Consider the following 22112-nt stretch of genomic DNA (forward strand, 5'->3'; position numbering starts at 1 on the left):
AGTAAAGAAAATTGGATGGAAAATTGACTTATGTCTAACCAGACAAAAGCCATAAATATAATATACAAGAGAGTAGCTTGATGATTTGATAGTGACTCACTGACTTGAATAAAGTTAAGTTTGAATAACAGAGTATTTTTTGGTTTTTTGAAGAAGGAATCGATAAATGTAGTTCTTCACTTGAATTATTCCAACTTCCCTTTTCTCAAAAGTATGGCAGTTTCACAGTGACTCACCCAAAGGTTGACAAACTAGTTTGCTAAGTGTTCATTGTTTTAAAAAATATCTACAAAAAGAGAGATTCCAGAACATTTGCTAATGTTCAGTTCCAGCAAGCTTCTCCAAATAATGCTGAAAGGCAACATTTTTGTTGGAATTGTAGTTTTATTCAGATGCCTCAACCAAAGCCCAGGTCCATGCTACATTCATCGTAAACTTACTCTAAGACATAATGTTCACTTTATGAAAATGTGCTCTCTTCAAAGAAAGACTGAGGGAAATGAGGGCATTCCATCGCATGGTATAACCCCAGAGATCAGTGGAAATGCCTGCCTGGGCAGGCTAATAAAGGATGAGAGTTGCAGAAGCTCTGAAACAGCAGCTCCACAACAGCAGGCCATAGCTGTATCAGCAGAACCTAAGTCCCAGTAACAGTCCAAAGTGCTATCTGCTGAAATTAGATTTTTTTAATCAAGTGCCAGAGGCATGTAAGATTGTAAATCCTGTAGACTTTTAGTGTCAGTTATGCTGCTAAATGCCTTAAGCACCTTTGAAAATCCCACCTTGGCCTATTCTGTCCATTAGCTGCTCTAAAAAGTACCATATGTGGTTTAATAACTATAAGCAAGCTGAATTTCAGCTTTTCATCTCAAGATGTCTTCTTGAGAGAACAAATTGATTTTGTGGATTATCAGTTTTAAGCCCATGAAGGGCATAGTTAGAGGATCCTAGCAGTTTGGGGATCTGCCCAGTTAAGTAAAGGCTATGCTGAAGAGGCTTACCTGTCCAGGACTGGGGTTGTACGGCAGCACCCATTTATTTCTGTACCATTTTTGGAGCAGGACTGGCAAGGCTACAGTGAACTGGGTGTCTCAGCATTTGAGTTCACTTTACCCTTGCAGTGGCATGGCTGACACAGCTTTACACATCTCTAGCATTTCACAGCCAGTGACAGAGTCATATTGACAGAGGAAAAGTTTTCCTCATCCCGCATGACTGCAGCAACTTCAGTAAAAACTTTAAGGGCCTATTGTTTTCAAGACATTACTTTTATTGGAATGGAGATATCAAATCAAAATGTCTTCACAGTTAGAAACTTTCAGTTGCACTCTACTTCTACCTCCTAAATGAATCCAACATTAGTCAGGCTTGCTACACTTCATTGCAATTTAGCAGTGTAATGTATTTTACAGCCTTAGGGAATGCAAAGAAATAAATTCAGGCACTCGTAATTTAGAATTACAGTAATTAAGTTTGCTTGAAAACAAAAGGTATAAATTAATAGGATTCAAAACATCACAAATAGCTACATATGGTTAGCTTCAGGTGTCAAAACACAGTGCCATTGCCCACAAGATTGTTGCTTCCACCAAATACGTCCCATGAGAACTAATACAGCAGTTTCATTTAATTGGTCTATATACATTATTCATGTGACTCTGGGATAATTCTGGATTCGTTAGGGGGGAAGGGGCAGCAGGTTTCCTCACTACAGAACACACAATGCTGAACCTAAGTTATAGCGCCTTTCTAAACTGGAGTTGCAAAAAAGAAAGAATTGGCAAATATTTTAGGGAAGAATAATAAAGAATGAATTAATTTCTTATGGCAGAAACAAACTTCTGAAAGTAAAGAGAAAGTAATATCAAGCTTTATTAGAGCTTAGGACCTCCAAAGAGTCACCTTACATTTATTAGATGCTTGTCTTTCAAAAGGAATACTCAGAAATGAGCATGATGATCCCATCACAGTGCATCCTCTTTCTTCCTGCATCACTTTTCACCACAGAGAGTTTCAAAGATACTGGTAGGACATCAATTGGCTCCACCTATTGTCAGCTGGAGAGACTTCCAGCCACTACAAGAAATATGCAGTTATCCAGTCTCTTGAGTTTTCTACAATAACACTAAGGTATCAGGGAAAGAGACCAGTAAATATCCTGTGAGTCATAGTAACTCCACTTGATTTTGTAAACAAATCTTAGCATGGCAGACAAACAGAAATGGAAATTATAGTGGTATAAAGCCCATCTAGCCCAAAAGATACATCTGTAAATTTATTAAAAGTAAAGAAGAAACAAGATTGAGGCTAGAGACCAACTTGTTGGTCCTCATGTATAAAAAAACTTTAAGCAGTCTGTCAGTTTGAATACTGTTTAAGCAAATTATAATGGGTTTTTCACAGCTTTGAGAAATCATATTCATGAGCTGTTACTCCAACTACTTCAAAGTCAATGCTTTTTTCCTTTTGATTAAAACACAATATTGCAACGTCCTTTACGCAAACTTGCCATGAATATTTTAGTATATGATTTTACAGCTATAATGGACATGTGATCTGCTGAGGAAAGTGCAAGATTAATGCACACCTGCATGCCTTATTCAGAAACATTTCAAGTGAGTCTACAACTTGCACACAGTGATCAAACACCAGCAAGAATTAGAACACATTCTGGTTGTCGTAAAGTGAACTGATTGTCATCTCAATGAGAGCTGGATTTATAAGATGGCATTAATAATGAAATACTTTCTGCATTCCAATATAAACAGATATTTAGATCACAGATGGTAATCGCCTTAACTGTTACAGTCAATTGAGTGAATAATGCAATCTATAACAGGGTTCACAGAAGAAATGGAATTTGTACTTGTTAGTTTTTACTAAGAAGTCAAAGAAGACTTGCATGCTGAAAAAATATGCAATAAAAACAACGTCTCCTATTTCCTCTCTGTATTAATTCATGTTCACATAATAAAACAGAAAAATGTGTTTGGTTTATATGGGGAAAGGAGACACAGAGAAGTGATTTGAAGTCAGATTGTCCATTAAGAGCTATAAGATACACATTCTCATCTGCAACGTAAAACAGACTTAGCTCTATTTACTCTCACTGCCAGCACAATCAATAAATAACATTTTCCATGACACAATGCGGAGAACTGCAAGACAGTATCGGCAAAGGCTCCTTTCCTTTCCTTGCCAACAGGCGGATCTACTCTTTGCTCTGTGGTAGAATACACAGAAAAATTTTGCAGACTGCTACATCCCAACAGAAAATGCAACAAGCCCCTAATAAAATTCTAAGGAAATGATTGTTCTCTAAATTGTGCGTGCGTAGACATAGCCAAAAAGATCACCAAACATACTCTCTCACCACAAAAAAGAATCAAAGTGCTAACCGAAATTTGCTAGCAAGACTACAAGTAGTTAATCTGAGCAGCTCTTCTCTTTATAAGTTTAGACTATGGAAAGGTATTGAAAATATTTTCAAAAAGAGAGTTTAAAAGAGAGCAGAAAAAAACCCCTAGACAACTCAATAGAAAACACAGAAACAGGGTGGAGAAGTTGCAAAAGAAACTGATCAATGTAGCAACAAGACATTTAAATTAATAAATCAAACCCCAGACTTGATCTTGAGTTTGGTGTGCCTGTCAGTTGTTCACATTGACCCAAGAGAGGAAAGTAAAGTCAGGAATGCTGCCACAAGAATTATACTTGTTCTTGGTTTAAAAAGTAGTTACAGCATACCCTTGAAAACCTGGAAGATTGTTCTGTCAGGAATATCTTGAGGATTCCTGCTTGAAGAAGCAAAGGTAGAATCTATCTATCTATCTATGAAGAAGGACATGTGATTCCATACTCGGTAGCCACAGCCATAGCTGTGGACATTCTGCTAAACTTTAAAAACACTGTCACCTGCTCCCATCACCCAGGGTTCCGAGCTGTGTCATACCCACCATGTGTGCTGGAAACTCCCAGAACACAACTGCTGTTTCCTGAGTGCACTCCTTTCCAGTTGTAGCGGGTTGAGTTCGAAACCGGGCAGAAACACCAATTAAATGTAGTGGTTTTGGTTCAAAATATTCATTACTTACTTATTTTCCTTCTGTGAGATAAGAATTAGGAGAAAAGCAAAGCAGGCACAAACCTTAAACAGTTGCAGTACAATGAAAGAGTTTTATTACTAATAGAATTAAAAGTAAAGAGAAAATAACAAACCAAAATTAAAGCAAATCCCCCCCCCAGCACTTCTCTCCTTTTACCCAGCTCACACAAGGGATAACAGAACATGGGATGTTAGTCAGTGTTCCAGTTCTTGAAAAGTCTCTCTCTTATGCTTAAGGAAAAAAGGGTTTTCCTTCAGTTGCACGTGGTTCCCAAACTGCTACTAACAGCAGACCCGCCCGGAAACAAACAATCTGCTGTGTGTAGAACATCTCCTCCATGAAAAATCTCACAGTTCCTTCACACTGCAAAACATGGGCCATCACATGGAGTTATTCATCTTTTTAAGGATAAGTTATTTTGGCCTGCACACAAAGGCTTTTCTTCGCCACAAGTCTCTAACAGCCTCTTACTACTTCTATATAGCCTGGCATAGGCATTCTTCACAATCTTCACAGGCCACATGACGATTCTCCATCCCCCCATGTTCTTCAAATGGATTAAAGAGACAAACAGTTTGTGGTATTACAGTTTCTTACCACGGCATGCAAGAAGGTTTTTTTAAGCTGCGCGCCAGAATCGCAGCACCGCCCTCTTTTCTCCCGTCGCCATTTCCAGCTCCGTCCCACGTGACTCACTTCTCTTTCTCCCTGACTCTGGAGCCGCCATGTTGAAGGGTGTTCTTGTTCAGGCTTTACGGTGGGGAAAGCCTCGCTCCCTCTGTGCTGCTGGCTGCATGGTGTCCTCTTCAGTTCAGCACGAAGTGTGCTGGCTGCAGACAGGAGGCTCTGCCGGCTCCCGTTGACTCCGCCGGCTCCGCATGGAGAGGAGAAGGACCCACCTGTCCCCAGAAGCTGCGCTGGATGGGTTTAGCTGTGAGCAGTCCATGGCTGGTTTTAGCTGCCTGCGGCTCTGGGACAGTTCCCCCCAGCGACCCAGGGTCTGTGCCGCAGCGTTGGGAAAGGGGGAAAGGGGCAGTGGCCCCGGCCCGGCCCGGCGGGGCCGGGAGGCTCAGAGCCCCCCCCTACCTTCCAGCAGGCGACCTCCGACAAAAAGGGGAAGTCCCGCCTTTCTGTGCGGTTTAAATATGTAAATTGTGAGAAGCGTAATTGGTCTTAAAGACTGTCCATCAACTCAGGGTCAACCCAATACACCAGTTTGGGGACAGCTGTTGGTATGGTCATTAACTTAGGTTTAAGCACTCAAATGCGGGAAAAGACTAAAGAGTTCATACGGTGTCCTGCTGAATAAAAAAACAACAATGGGCTCCCCCAATAACAAATGAAAAGTAACTTGAGGGGCAGTGCCATATAAGTATGAGCTGAACTTCAGCCCACATGCTGGACGCTAAGTCCTACATAAGTTTTTACGAGTAAAGAACAGCTTGTGCTGTCCCTCTGCATAAGGCGAAAATGTAACTAAATGAAATATAAAGTATACTGTAAGAATCGAAAAACTTGGAGAACAAAAAAGAGTAAAGAGGCAAAAATAAAGTTTTATATAGTAACGATACTTTTATTGCTGTGAATAATTATGCAATGATAATGTATGATTCCAAACGGCACAGGGAGAACTAGATCCATTCCCTATGGTTGCCTAAAATGATTTTCCACTGCAATGTTAATTATGGCAGATCAGGTTGACCCACAAACAGTAAATTAGGTTTATATCCTTTCCTTAAAAAGCTAACCAACCAAAAAACCCAACTCACTGTCCAACTATACTTAGTTATGCTAGAAAAGTTACATTTTCAATGAAAAATTCAGAGGAATAATTGCTCATATTCTTACTCTCCAGGATCTTCACCTAACTGCTAACAGATTTATACTTTCCCAATTGACTTCAACCAAAATTTCTTTGAGAAAGTCTTACTTTCTGTGACTACTAAATGAAGCACAATTAATACAAAATAACAACAGCCTATAAAAATATTTGGAAGAGCTGAGGCTTCTTTGTGCTGCACAATAGGATGCCCTCATATGAAGTATTCCTATGTTTTTCCCTCATCAGAAGTACAATAGAACAGAATTGAAGAGATCCACAAAATGGAAATAGAGAGAAGCATGATGGAACATACATCTATTGAAAACTGGGAAAATGTCATAGTTATTCAGTTTGGAAAAGTTGCATAGCTACAGGATACTTGAAAACCAACAAAACTGCAAACAGCAAAATGAAAAATGATCAGATTTCAATTTGAGAATATTTAGTGCCCTGCTAAGAGAAACAAAAGGAAACATCATAAAAGAAAATTCAAAACCAATTAAATAAGATACTTTATGCACGAGACAGAGCTGCCATATCTTTCTATCTCATATATGGTGAAATACTACTAAAATTTTTAATCTTGGTTTAAAGAAACTTTTAATGCTACCATGGAGGGGTTTCCAGCCACTGGGAGCTGGCAGAAGGGGGTTTTACCCCTTGCGTGCTGACACAAAGAAGCCCGGAGGTCAACACTGAAACCCGTCTGGAAGGCGGCACTCAGTGCCCAACACACAATGAAAACGGGGCAGAGCTCCTCATCCAAAAGGGGCTGGATCTTCCTGTCGCTGTTAAGCAGGCACGCAGGCGAAGGCAAAGAAGTAAAGAGAGGGGAATCTCCGTATGTGTTCCACGCAGGTTTATTCTGGTGAAAAGACAGGGACAAAGAGGCCAATTGGTGGGAGGGTCCAGGGAGCTTATACTGGGTACAGAATAGGTGGGGAAAGGGATCTCAGCCAATGGGGTAGAGACAAGCAGGTGGGATTGACAGGAAGGGAACCAATGGGAACAACACATAGGAAGGACTCAGGGAAGGATCCAAATGGGGGCATCGAGGAGCAAAGAACTTTCTAGAACTAATACATATTAAAGAAGGAAAATGAATATACATAGCTTCATACATAAAACAAGAAGACAAAATATTAACTAATCAGGGGAAAACATGCAAAAGGCAAAAAAAGGGAATCATGGGTTCTCGCCATGACTGAAAGTTACATGCTAAACTTGGGTTGCTGACCACCAGAGTTAGTTGTCTGAGTTGTCCTCAGGACAAAGAGTAGCTGCAGCAAGCTGCACCACCACACTACCAGACCAGCAGTTGGAAATTCTGATTGAAAATGTGTTTGTACTGGTTTCAGCAAGCAAGTATATTCCTGCCAGGAAAGACAGCAAATACTGTGACTGTTGAAGTCTCACCTGAAAAAAAAATGTTACAGCAGCATCGAGCAGTTGGCCAGCATCAAGCAGTTGTTCAAATTGGAACTACTCATTCCAGTTAATGCAAGTCTGGGCATACAACAAGAGGGATTTATTTTGCGAAACCTCTTTGTCTTTCCTGTGTTGAATATTCTGGCCCTGTGAAACCACATATTGCAAAAAAAATAATTATCTCAAATAACCACTGAAATTACAATAAGTTGCCCATAACATATTCATTATTTTACAGATTCTTTGTCCAAGCTGGTTTTAATTGCATAAACCCAACCTCCAACAGTCTGACTGCAGATATGGTCTAATATGTCTCATATTAGGATCTAGTGGCCATTTTTCATTCTCACCATTTTTATAATGGCACAAAAACTGGCACATTTATGCCTGATCATGCTTTAAAATGATCCCTGCAGAGATGGAACAGCCCCATGAATACATGGCATAACAAGAGTTGCCTAAGACTGTTCTAAGGTAGAGCTGAGATATGGCAAGCTGAGCTGTGGAAAGCAAAATACATAATCAATACAAGAGCTGACTCATGTCAAAAAAAAAATTGACTTTTTTAACACACTTTTTGAACTTGTGTGTATGTGTGTGTGTGTGTGTGTGTAAGACTTTCAATTCATGTTCAGTGAAGACAAGTTTCCAGCTTGATTGTAGGAAAAATAATCTCATCTTCTTCCAGACTCATTCAGATTCAAGGCAGCAGCTGGTCTACTTGCAGTTAGTCTTACTTTGTGTGTAGTGTCACGTTATCTTTTTGTTGGCCTAACCTTAAAATTCACACTTTGTACCTAATAATATCAATGCTTCAACAGTTTTTTTTTTTTCTATCATTTTAAACTGTAGTAACAGCAAGATTGTGTGAAGGACAGAAATATCACAATTGAATAAGGAAGCTTAATGGACACTTTGTCTTGCTGTTTTACCAGAGCTTGCCTCTTTTCAGCAGGTTCTTCACAAAGTTTCAGTTGGTAGCTTTAGTAAATAATTTGTGAAGTATGGAGTTCTAAAAAGTTAGTCCTTAGTTGCCAGACATAATCTTTCCACCAGTCATGCAACTACTGGCTTTAAAATTGCAGCAGATGGGTTCATATCCTCATATTCTATTCAACCAAATCACAGAATCTCACACTATGCCGAGTTGGAAGGGACCCATAAGGATCATTGAGTCCAACTCCTGGCCCTGCACAGCACCATCCCCAAGAGTCACACCATGTGCCCCAGAGTGTTGTCCAAATGCGTCTTGAGCTCTGTCAGGTTTGGTGCTGTGACCACTTCCCAGGGGAGCCTGTTCCAGTGCCCAGCCATCCTCTGGGTGAAGAACCATATCCAACCTAAACCTCCCCTGACTCAGCTTCAGGATGTTTTCTCAAGTCCTGTCACTGGTCACCAGAGAGGAGAGATCAGTGCCTGCCCAGCAGCTTTCCCTTGTGAGGATGTTGAAGACCACAGTGAGGTCTCCCCTCAGTCTCCTCTTCTCCAGGCTGAACAGACCAAGCGACCTGAGCCACTCCTTGTATGGCTTCACCTCAAGGACCTTCAGCATCTTCATTACTCTCTTTCGAACTCTAATAGCTTAATATCTTTCTTATATTGTGGTGACCAAAACTGCACACAATATTCAAAGTATGAGTATTAACTAGCTGTCCAAGAAGAGGCTTAATGAGTAAAGCAAGATACTTAGTGATTAGTTTGTTAAACTGGGTTTAGATCATAATGAAGTCCTTTAATATACTAGAGCAGAACCATGCCAACTAGTCCTAGGGCCAGCCTGTTACATAGCTCTACTGGCTGGTTTATATGGGAAAGATGTCCCTTTTTCTCACTCTTCTGAATGTCAAGCTCTTACGAGGATTACCGTGTAAGCTAACCAGGAAAATGTTGAGGCAGGCTTTAAGAATAGAGGATGTAGTTTCATTTATTTTCAGATCTGGAATTTAAAATTTGTTTCTAAGTAAAACTATTTTGCATAAGTCACCAAGAGCTCTGCGTATTATTCATAGAAGAACAAAAAACCAAGCAGAATAAAGAGGAATCTTTGAAAAGGATAAAGATTTTCTCAAAAGGACAAATACCAACATTCTGGGGAAAAAATGTCCCAGAAAGGTTTTCCCTTTTGGCTTGTAAAACCTAAGGACTTGATTTGATTAGGAAGGAGTCTTCTAGGATGATACGGAATGCTTAGCACTGGAACAGAAATTGTGAAAATACTTCATCAAAAAGATTAATAAGCATCCATTAGCTCTTGCATCTTTGTTAAAGTGAAGAACAAACACAGTGAGTAGTTAAATAGAGAAGGACTCAAAAATTACTTTACTTTTGAGGTCCCACAAAATTAGCATTCAGGAAAACATCTTCCATATGTAAAAACCTCCACTTCAATTCTTGAACAAGAGAAAGGCAACTTTTAGTAGATCAACAATAAAAAAAAATAAAATTAGGCCTAAATATTCTATTTTATCCTAAAGGGTCTCATTCAAAGCTAGGTATTGAAAAAAAAAGCTGATTACACCTTAAAAATTTCAGTGCCATTAAGGGCCACTTTGGCTGCAAGCTGTATCCCTCTTGGCTAAATCAACATTCTGATGCCATATAGGTATTTTTGCAATATGCTGAGCTTTCACTTTGAAATACATTTCAATTCAAACAAATACAATAATCCCACCTTCACTCAGTCTTCAATTTGAATTGCAGGTAATGTAATACGGATATAGCAGAAAACATACTGTCTACTAGCAGTTTTACAGTGAATGTTTTCTGGATTCTGGAATTTTAATATTTATTTAACTGAGTGCCACATATTACTCCAACTTCAAATACTTCTACTTACACATAGTACATATTCTAATCTTTTCCTGTCTTATTTCTTTGTATAGAAACACATTTTATTTAATACATGAAATATGTATGTAGCTCACACATTAATACATTTCTAAATGCATAAGATTAACACCTAAAAAGATTAACACCTAAAAATTTTTAAAATTAGGAATACTACTAATTATATTTATTTATGCCTGGTTATTTAATGATGGCAACCTAAGGGTTTTTTTACTAAGCGAGAAAGCATCTACAGCATAAGAGAATGGCAGGTTTGTTTGGATCAGGAAAGGAGAATTCCTGGCTCTATTTTTTCTTCTATGTAACATGCCTGTGTATTGGGCTGAATGCAGAAGATGAAGGAACCATTTTTTTTTTTAATCTCAATCAGATGGTTTCTTCTATGTAATAGAACCAAGTATAGCTCTGCACCTTTGAAAGTCAAAAAGTGAAGGCATTGCTTCCTTACCATGTCAGACCCTGACTAATTCCAGAGCTTACTTGCTGCCTTTGCTCAGTAACGTTAAACTACTGCTATCCAGAATTTTCATTGTCACAACAGAGGACTAGGAAGTTCCAAGCAAATTTCAAAAAAGAAAAGCCCAGAAGGTGTACGTGACAAATATTTTCTAAGCCAGAATTCTTTATATAAACAGTCTGAATCAAGCAAAGAGCATATTCTAAACCAAAAAATTTTCTTAACATGAAGTGAACATTTCCCCTGTTAGGAATCATCCCAGGAGCCAACAGGAAATGACTATACATGCAAATACAGAAGCACGTATTCTGCCTCTCAATAATACCTCTTCTCAAAAGAGTTTGGGACATTCTGTGTTTGTGAAGTGTTTATTCCTCTCCATTGAAAGGGAAAGGTAATCATAACCATAATCATCTTTGACCATAGTACAGCATGTGAAATAGTTAATCAGTGGGAAAAACCTTGGATGGCTGCATTTTTTGTTCTAGATGATGTTACTGGAAAACTTTCCTAGTTTGTGTTCTGAGATATAAACCTTTCAAAGTCTGTGATTTTTGCACATCTTCTCAAAGACAAATGCCACAAAGAGCATTCAGTAGCCTGTACTGTGAATGAAGTGCTAAGATACTCTGACAATACCTCAGATAACTTAGAATCAAAGCAGAAATATTAATGACTCTGTGACCAGATAAAAACTGACTGCAACGTGTAGGAAATATTACTCAGTACTTCCTCAAATACTGTGAAAGGCATTTCATTATTTATTAGGTTAAACAAGGAAGTCAATAAGACTTTTCTGTCAATAACCTAAACTATTAGCTGATGATTGGATGATTGTGTATTGGATGGAATGGAGAGAAATGGTAGGTTACTCCAGCTAAGCACCGATTTCAACATCTCCTTCAGTCAGATTTCTTATGACACAGTACATCCTAGGCCTGGGTAGCCTTGCAACACTTAAGATGAGGAGTGAAGAGTAGAACTGAAATAATTCTTAATTTTCAAATAAAACCCCCTTTTTAGAAGTGCTACTTCTATAGCACCATTCTTTAATTTGCTGCCCATGGCCCCTAGATAAGTGCTCAGCTTGTATTGACATGTTTTCAAACAATATTTCCCAATTACTAAGCTGTGTACGAAAGATGATTCTTCATGTAAAAAAACTTTGAAGATTTTCCTTTCTTCTCATCAAAAATCAATGTACAGGAAATTGCTCAAATTTGTCAGAATAACCACTTCTGTTGCAGCTTAATCATTAGACCTATCCTGCAAGAGAGCCTGCTCTACTACCTTTTCCAAGGAAACAGCTATCATGTCTTCTAACCTGTTAGAATTATTTCCTTCATATCAGTGGCTCTTTTTCACTCTTTTTTGCCTAAATCACTGCTGGAACCATGCTTGTTTAAACCAAATGTGGTGTACTAAGAAACTAATTTCTACAGACAGTAAAGATCACACACTCAATATACCAAACACAAGAAGGAAATGGCTGAGAAAAATATGCTTGTACTGAACAAGTGAGAATTTAGGATCGTGAGCTGTGAGATATGTCTTCCACTTGCCATTACCCTAAAGCTACAAGGAAAGAGGGAAAAAATATTAGTTACAGGCTGCTACACTTTCAACATGATGAAGAAAATGTTCCATATATCACCTAATCCTCTTCTCTCCAAAATACTGTTTTTCCTTATGGATATATATGTCTCAAGTATGAGGTTGTTTTTTTTTTCCTTTCTTGGTTTTCTTATTTCTTTCTTCAACCAGAATCATCCTAAATTACTGGCAAGCTACCTAAGTCAAAGAGCAAAAATTAGAAAAGAAAACAAACAAAATAAACAATGGCACTTTCTTCCTTCAAAGTAAAGAAGCTACATGGGCCATAAAATATCAAATCAAGGCAGGAAAGTGTCCTAAGCAGCCACAGCCCTTCTGTTGCTGCTGGCCAAGCTACACAGATCTACGTGTAAATTTTGTAAGTCTAATGAATCACCAGTGATTAATATTATTGAGGTGGAATGTACTTCATTGAAATATTCAGTGTCTCATATCAGTGTCACACACCAGAGCATTAATGGGATCAAGATGCAACAATAATAGTTTCCATGACAATGTAGCACATGCGTTCAGCAGCACCTCCCTGGGTAAACAGTAATCCTTCAGAAAAACAAGAAGGTCATTACAGCAACTTGTCAAATCAATGCAGAGAGTGTCTGAGCCGATTAAGGCATCTTCTCTCAGCTCTGACACGGTGTCAATAGTACTGGGCCACTACTGCTCAGTCAGATGACTGAAGTGAAATGCCCATCAGTCAGGGAGCTGAGGTCGACTAATGATTCCCTGTGCTGCCTATTAGAACTACATGACAACTCAATCCTGTTTGCTTTAAAAAAAAAAAGAAAAAAAAAGAAGTGACCTTGTTGCTTTGTTTGAAGCTGAATTAAATTGACAACAGCAGCTAATCTTTACCTAGGGCGATTAACAGATTTAAAGTACAACAACAAAGGCACACAAGGTTTTATGTTTTATATTCTTAGCTTGATAAAGCTTGCAGTCTACTAGGGTCTTTACAATCAAGTACATTGTAAATATGTATTCCAAGCCAAGCTATATTTGAATGGATTTGAATTAATCTATTTGTAAGAGGACACTATCCTGAGTGAGTAAGTGTGCAGAGACAAGGCATGGTCTAAATACATTAATAATCAGCCAATGGTTTAAAAAAAAAAAAAAAGGAAAACACAACTGAAAGAAATTTTTGAAGGAAATGTTTAAGGGAAAAAAACCTACACATGTGGGTGCTATTCCAGGTAAGGAAAGGATAATAAGCATCCATTAGCTCTTGCATCTTTGTTAAAGTGAAGAACAAACACAGTGAGTAGTTAAATAGAGAAGGACTCAAAAATTACTTTACTTTTGAGGTCCCACAAAATTAGCATTCAGGAAAACATCTTCCAAATGTAAAAACCTCCACTTCAATTCTTGAACGAGACCAAGCCAAGAAGAACATTACTTTAAAAATGCTTTAGAGCTGTAGCTTTTAGTGTGAATTCCCTGTGTCACAGCATCTTCCCCAAAATGCAGGACTACAGTATGTACCATATTGTTTTATAGCCATCATGAAAATATTTAACAAATATTCAGTATAAAGCAAACATGTACAAGCATGTAGGTATACATGTTTTTCACCTGAGGCCGTTCTGAAATGATAAGCTTGATGAAAGTCCTCATGTCCACATTATGTTTCTGAGCAGTTTATCAGTTTACATTACTGACCTACTCAATCAAGAGGAAAACAGAAATGATGAGGAGGAAAGAAGAATCCTGGGCAGATTGTTTTATCTACGGTAAAGAGAAAATCAGAGTTGTTAGTAAAATTGAGAAATTATCTTTCTTTATTTCTCTCATTCACATATTTCCTTAAAGATGTACTTTTACCCACAACATTGGCAACAAAGTTGATTTGACTTCAACCCATGAGATTCCTGAGAAATACGCACCACACCATTGAGCTTCGAATTGCACCAAGGAAAAGGACAACGAGATGTGCACCTGCCCAAATTCTTTTCACTGAGGCCCCAAAACCCAGTAGAGCCACAGTTAATTGATGTTGCTGGACCTTGAAACAAAAAATCATTTCAAGAGCATACATCAGATGATGTGAATAGGGTTCAAATCTACAGAAAATCTATAGTAAAAAATGATACAAAGCCTGTAGAAAACCTGCTGCAGAGCAACAAGCATGATGAGGACAGAGGGGATTTATGTTTACCAAGATATAAGTCATTGGAAGGACTAAATAGCTCAAGGGACTGGTACTGAGTTTGAAAGCTTTTCACCTCTTAGTATCAAACTCAAATCTAGCCCCAAGCTGTAGCTATTGAAGGTCATTATCATCCAGTGGCTGTTCAATACTGTGAAAACAGCCCAATTCTCACTGGACAGGGAGTCACATTTCAAAGACAGCAGCATTTCTGAGGTTCATTAGAACCCATAATTTTGGTTTCAGCATAAAGTACTTTATCAGCTGCTGAGCATCATGCCTTCCAGAGGTTGACAGATCAGACAGGAAAAGTTTGCCGTGCTGCCACAGTGATGGCCGTGCTGCATGCAACAGAGACTTTCATCACTATGTCTCAAATCTAGCAGGCTTTGAACTGTAACTGCACAAGTTAGAAAATATAGAATACATTTAAATATTTCAGTTCTTGATTCTGGTTTTATTCAAAAGGCAGTGACAATTTTAAAACAGTGGCTCACTCACACAATATCAAATAGCAAAAGACAAGCTTTTAAGATTGAATTCCCACCAACATTTGCAATGAAAGCAAGCCTTAGACAGGAAATACACAAGTTTAGACTTCCTCTTGAAGTTTTTGTTCTGGGCTCTAAACAATTTATTACTGTTGTATCATATGTAGTCATATGTGCAATGCTTACTTTAGTTTTTTCAATATTAGTTTTTATATTGTGTATTTCTCCACACCAGTTGACACTTGCACTCTTACCTTAGTTAGTTTATGTTGCACAAAAGATTCACATCAGAGTTCAGTTTTACATAATTGGGTAAAGCACACACATGTCAGTAAGTCTCTGCAGTTTGCTTTCAGGCAAAGTAAAAATCTGCTATTTGAGAAGAAATTTAGCTTTGTAGCATGGAATTTCCAGTGTTATAGATAACCACATATTATTATTTTGATGCTTTGTATAGAAGATTCTCCGGATAGAATCATAGGCATTTACAATACCCTGCCCATGGTGTCCCAGCATGCTCTGCTGGAGTTTGACAAAATACAGCTAACGCTATTCCCTTTGTCCCTGATGACAGCCTGGGTAATAGGTACTAGATCTATACAACCCAATAGCAAGAATTAAAAAGTATTAAGGTCTTCCACAGGGGAATGATTTAATTGTCGGTTGTTAATCAAGCTGACCATGTTTCACTAATCTTGAATTACTTCTAATCTGACAGTACATGCACACATGAGAAAGAACATTGGAGAAAGAAAGGATTTTATATCTTAATTCTGAAACGTGACTAAGAGCTCTCTCATTATATATGATGATTGAAACTCCATTTCAAGTTAGCCAAAAAATAATGAGGTAAAATGATCTATTTCTACATGCAAATTAAAGCTGACGTGATGGCAGACCATTCTGAAAGAGAAAATTCCAACAACTGAAAAAAGAAAGCTGATTTTCTTAAAATTACGTGGTATTTTCCCATTAAGCATTAGCGCCTAGAAGAGAGAAACTTTTATTTGTGATACTATACAGATCTTGAAATACAATTAGGAAGAGGCATTTCTTTCAGGTTTCTAACAAGCATAGATAACATCAAAATTGAGTCATTTCCTGATTGTTAGGCAGGTAGTTCATAATCATCAGTGATGACAATAAATGTCTCTATCATGAGACAATATTTAATTTTAATTTTAATTTAAATGCTGCCATCACCAACTAGAAGAATTCGTGAGAAAAGATATATAGATTTTCTGACATTTGTGTATAGATAAAGGTTGCAATTATTGTTAAACTATCCCCTCATAGATCAAACAGAAAATAAAAACAAAGGAAGTTCTAAAGAAGGTGTGTTGGAGAAGAGTTTTGTGAGGAGTGTATCTTGGCATGATGTTTTACATATGCCTATTTAAAGTTCTTGCTAAAGCATTGCTGCTATTTAAAATACTTAAATTAATTTTAAAAATCTGTAGTACATAGTTCCTTCAAAGCCACAACTGATACTTTAAGGGTGATAGCTTATCTTGGAAAAATAAAGGTCCTGGAGACTAAAGCCTCAGGCCTTTGTTGGGTAAATCTAGAATTATTTGTTCAGTGTAAAGAATGTGTACTTTATTTTGAAGGTAGAATTTGAGGATATTTGCATATGCCTTCTTTAAAATCTTGAATTTACTTTGGAGGTTTAAATACTCTTAGCAAAAATCATAGGATCACAGAATCACAGAATGGGCTGGGTTGGAAGGGACCGCAGTGGGTGAATCTGGTCCCACCTCCCTGCTCAGGCAGGGCCATCCCAGAGCACACAGCACAGGATTGTGTCCAGACAGTTCTTGAATATTTCCAGTGAGGGGGTCTCCACACCCTCTCTGGGAAATCTGTTCCCATGAGTGGTCACTGCACAGTAAAGAAATTCTTCCTATGCTCAGGTGGAATTTCCTGTGCATCCGTTTCTGCCCATTGCATCTTGTCCTGTTGCCCAGCACCACCCAGCAGAGGTGCTGGGTCCATTTTCTGACACCTACCTTCAGATACTTAGAGGCACTGATAAGGTCCCCTCTCAGTTGTCTCTTCTTGAGGCTGAACAGTCCCAGCTACCTCTGTCCGTCCTTGTAAGAGAGACACTTCAGTCCTAATCATCATTGTTACCCTCTGCTGGACCTGCTTCAGGAGCTCCATGTCTCTCGTGTCCTGAGTAGTCCAGAACTGGACACAACATTCCAGATGCACCTCACTGGGGCAGAGTAGAGGGGCAGGATCAACTCACTTGACCCGTTGGCAATGTTCTTCCTCATATCCCCAGGATACTCTTGGCCCTCTTGGCCACAAGGACACACTGCTGGATCATGGACAGCTTGTTGCCCACTAGGACCCCCAGGTTCTTCTCCACAGAGCTGCTTCCCAGCACACCAGCCCCCAAGGTGTCCTGGTCCTTGGGGTTGTTCCTCCCCAGGTGCAGGATCCTGCACTCACCTTTGTTGATTTTTAAATGGTTCTTCTCCTCTCATCCCTCCAACTTGTCAAGGTCCTTCTGAGGGACTGCACAGACCTCTAGGGTGTTGACCACTCTGCCCAGCTTTTTGTTTACAGCAAACTTGCTGAGGAGGCCTCTGTCCCTTCATCTAAGTCATTGCTGAGTACATTTAACCGTACTGGACCCAGTATTGAACCTTGGGGAACACCACCAGTGACAGGCCTCCAGTTAGACCCTGTAAAACTGATTACAACTTTCTGAGATTTGCTGTTCAGTTCTCAATCATTTTGAGTATATTATTGCTTCAGAAACCCCAGCTCTAGGCTTGTATTTCGAACATGTCAGTCTGTACCTTGAAGTCAAAGAACAAGGTCTCTAAACATTCATTTTCTTTTCTTCATGTATAAATGTCTATGTGTGTGTAAGCATTTAATAACCTCTTTTAGCTGGATTCTCTCTAAAAAAGCAAATAGGTTTTATCAACAAGTAGTTTCTTTATTTTCTTAAAGTAACTTACACATTTTTTTAGAATATCCTTTCAGGAAGCTTGCAAAAAAGAGCAAACTAACAAGACAAAGAAGTAGCCTAAGGCTCTCTTCAACTTGATATTTAAACTAACTGACATACTAACTACATCGTGTCTAATGAAAGGGAGTTAGATGCTACATGTAGCCACTTCCAAAAAAACCCTCAAAAATTGATCTGTAAGAATAATAAGGATTAAACCCTTACTGCCTTTGTCCTGGCAGAGTACACCTAAAGTTCAAATGAAAAGATTTGTTTCTTCAGTAAAAGAGGGTGGGAAATCATACCTGCTCTATTGTGGTATTTCTTACTATGAGACAACTTAGCCTATCAGCATCCTGGTTTTAGACACTAATCAACGAGACAAAAAAAAAAAAACAACCACATAAAAGTATCTTATGCTGATGAAGGTGTATCTTCATCCTTCACAGCTTCCAGCTTTGCTTAGAAGAGAGTATCAGCTGCTGAAATGGATTGGAAAACTAAGTACTATCTCATGGATTAATTTGGACTCAGTTTTCATGACCATCACTGCTGCTTACTGACATGCAATAAGAAGGACAGATCATCACAATAATTGTTATTATTAAAATGCTTTGAGCTATGTGGTCTGACACCCAAAATGGGACTCATCAGCTGTAGAACCATAATGTTGAAATTTCACACAATGCCAGATTACTTCCTAAAAATATGGCTAATGCTCCTGATGAATTTTGACACTGTCAAGCACTTGGTAGGAACAGGTGGTGGGGGGTGTACGAGAGCCATTATTTTAATAATTCTGCTTCATAGAAAAATGGTAGTTCCAATGAATTTTATAAAACCAGAAGTCCTAGAAAGGAAGAGGAAATTTACCCACAAATCTGTTTTTATGAGTTCTTCTGAGCACAAATTCAAATACAAGGTTAATGTCTTCTGTGGAAACAGAATATAAGTTACATTATATGTCAACAGTGAGTGAAAAAATTCCTGAAAGTGAAGATTAACCTATGGGTTTATGAAAAGGAATGATAAAAGGAACACTTCACACTCATAAATGGTCTTCACACTGTTACAGGCACAGAAGAATTAAGATCTTTTTTAAATAGAGACTCAAATGTCTGTAAATCTTCAAGAGTTCTGCTTGTGTTTTACAGATTTTTACAGACAGAAGTGTATTGTATTTGTTATGTGTGCATACTAGGGGCATACATCTTTTGTTAAAAAAACTAAAAATTAAGTTATTAAGGTCATAAGAACTTTCTGAATATGTCAGCTTAAGATGCTGTTGTACAAATTTTACTCCCCATAATAAATCCTCCCATGCTCCCATAGGATGTGATGTAATGGACAATAGTGTTCATGCCCATGAAATCATGTAGTCCAATGGGAATCATAACAGAGAACTTGTTAAGCATCGGCAGGGTTTTGAATGACTGTAATTAAGTAACCTGCTTCTCCTCTTGTGTTCCACCGTGACAGCTGAGGTCAGCTGCAGCACTTGAGTCCCTAAACATAAATGTCAGGCCATGTTGACAGGAAATTCTTAGCAAAAGCCCTTCACCTCTGGAATTTACTTCTCTTATTATAGCTTTGACAGAGCCCAGGTCAGTTGACAATCAAGATGTAGAGCAAAACCTTCTTCATAATACTTCCCAGAAGAGACATAAAGATGCCTTTTAGTAGGCTATTGTGACTAATTAGTTACTTAATCACACTAAATTTAATAAGAAACCATATTCTGAATTCCCTAAATTTTTAGACATGACATACATGGCTAGAAACACAGCTTTTTCTTTTTTTAATCCATCAAAAATCTCTGAGAGAAGCTGTATATTAAGAAGTTGAATGGAAGGATGACTGAAAGCACAACAGACACACAATGTTTACATCTGTAATGAGAAAGGCAAAGAAAATGTACAGTAATGAGGGGTAATTTAGAGAATAATCAAAGTAATATTGTAATGACTACAACCAGCATATCATGCCTGAAGGAAAATATCCTGAAGGGATATCATGCCTAAAGGGATATGGTCTATACCACAAAAGCTTGGAGCCATTGAAACCCCTAGAGAAAGATGATAATGGCCGTACATAAAGTATAATTTATTTACTATTTGAGGAAGGCTTCCATCAAGTCCCTAATGACAGGCTCACTAGTTACATTAAAAGCTGTGCTGATTCTGATAAAGGCATGAAGTCAATAAAGTAGGCAAAAGGAATCTGCAATACAAGGAGAAAATGGATGTTGCTTACTAGGCAGGAATAGAAATAGAAACCTGGATAGCAACACAGACTTTTAAAAAAAATACGTATTAAAAGAGCTCTCAATAAATGATCTCATGACAGCAGACAGATTGTAGTGACTAATAATAAGGAAGCATGATCTAATGTGGATCTAACAGCTCTATTATCTGGGAAATATTGAGAGACCATTACAGAAATCCATTTGTATATCTTTTTTAGTATTTCATTCTCACTCATTCTTTTGTGTTTAACTATTTGTGGGAAAGGGAAATTGAAGCTGTAGAAGTCTTCTAGCTATTTTTTGCAGTGCCTCTGGATAAATGAGACATCCGTAGATATATACATGTGTAAGGATAAAAGAAGGAGAAATTTTAAAATTACTGAAAAGGACAATATACCACAAGGAATAAATATGAATAACAGGAAAGTGAAAATTAGTGTGTGAAATTTATTTTTATAAGAAATTAGTCTTCTGACTTTCAGTAATATAAATCAGGAGATAATACTCTGGTGTAAAACTAGTGAATAAAAAGGAAATCCCCACCACCAAATTCACATCTGGAAAAGGTTGCTACAATACCAAAAGAGAAAATTTGCCACCTGCTTTATGGAAATTTGTAGAATTCATATTAATTTGTGCTTATTTCTTGTCACATTACTGCAACACTTCAGACATGAAAAATCGCACCAATGCTGTCCTGCAATCAGTTCTGCATGGTGCCCAAAATCGCTCTGAATAAGCACTGACATTTTAAACTCAAGCCCTGCTCTCTCACAGTGATCCTATGTCATTACATATCTCTGATATTTGTTTAAAAGCCTGTTTAACATCTCATGAGATGTTTACAGAGGCCATTAAAAGCAATGAAATTTTTTTTTAAATGGACGAAGCATCAAATATGTTGTAAGTATTGTTTTTTCAATATACCATGATTTTATAAATGTAACTAGTTGCAAACTACCACCATTGCAGCTACAGCCAATTCATCCGAACTTGTGGAATATTTAAGAACCATAATCTGATAGCTGGATTGCTCTGCAGATCACACCCACACAGGGGATCTACTTGAGATAAAAAATGCTTTTTTACACTCATGGGTTGTATCAAAATTTCTATGGCTTGTGGAATTGAATAGTTCAACAAATTAATTAATTAGAAGAGAACCATCAAGTTTTTTATCTATGGTTTTGTTTTAGTTTTTCATAACTCAATACTTTTCATAACAATCAGCATGGAAAACTTCTTTACCTGCCCACTCTACAGGATATTTCCTGCAGAGCTCTGAAACTGAAACCTTATACCTTCTGCCTTATGTGATCATTAAACTTCAGGGCTGAAGCATCATTTTCACTAAGTCCATGAACAGACCTCTAATTCTTTTATACAAAATGGGTGGTGCATCCTTCAGGCCAGAAATTCCTGTGCAGGACTAAGTATTAGAAGATCCTGATAGGGAACCAGTAAGCTCTGTGGAAACAGAAATAGGGGGTTTGAAGCTCTATCTTCCCATTTGGAATGCATATAATTTTAAGGGCATGTGCTTACTTTACAACCTAGAAAGGATTTAAGACTCTACATTTCTTGTAGAGATACAGGTATCTTTATGAAGATTTGCACACTCCTAATGGAGATGCATATCTCCATGTAAGTCAGGCACTCCTCTCAGAATTTCCTATACACTTCTGTTCCCACTCTGGGGTATCTGCTATAGGTGCCATAATAAAATTCTTAACAATTCTCATGCATTGAATAGAGAATTTAGTGGTCTCACTTAAGGCTCTCAGTACTGGTCTAAGAAGGAGGCATCTAAGGATTAATAAATAACTACAACACACAGCCTATACCCTTCTATGATTTTAGTCTAGTCCCTCAAAAGTATAAGCAGGACCTGAAAACCTAAGGTGTTCAAATATTGACCTTTTTTTCCTTGAGCAATCAGTAAACTTGAGGTAGAAAAATGTCAAAGGATGGGCTAAAGAGCAGAAAATTGT

General features: G+C 38.1%; 1 long non-coding RNA gene across 1 annotated transcript; it reads right to left on the reverse strand.

Annotated features, from left to right (window-relative positions):
* Positions 1–5653: 5653 nt before the first annotated feature.
* Positions 5654–21265, reverse strand: LOC121659918. The gene is made up of 4 exons (XR_006014503.1): positions 16921–21265; positions 13847–14276; positions 7345–7503; positions 5654–6793 (listed from the first exon to the last, which is right to left on the reverse strand). It is a non-coding gene; the product is annotated as an uncharacterized LOC121659918 (long non-coding RNA).
* Between the last annotated feature and the right edge of the window lie 847 nt (positions 21266–22112).

Source organism: Corvus kubaryi, unplaced genomic scaffold, assembly GCF_017639235.1.
Source record: "Corvus kubaryi isolate FWS band 111438036 unplaced genomic scaffold, C.kubaryi_AGA036_p1.0 138, whole genome shotgun sequence".
NCBI lineage: Eukaryota > Metazoa > Chordata > Aves > Passeriformes > Corvidae > Corvus > Corvus kubaryi.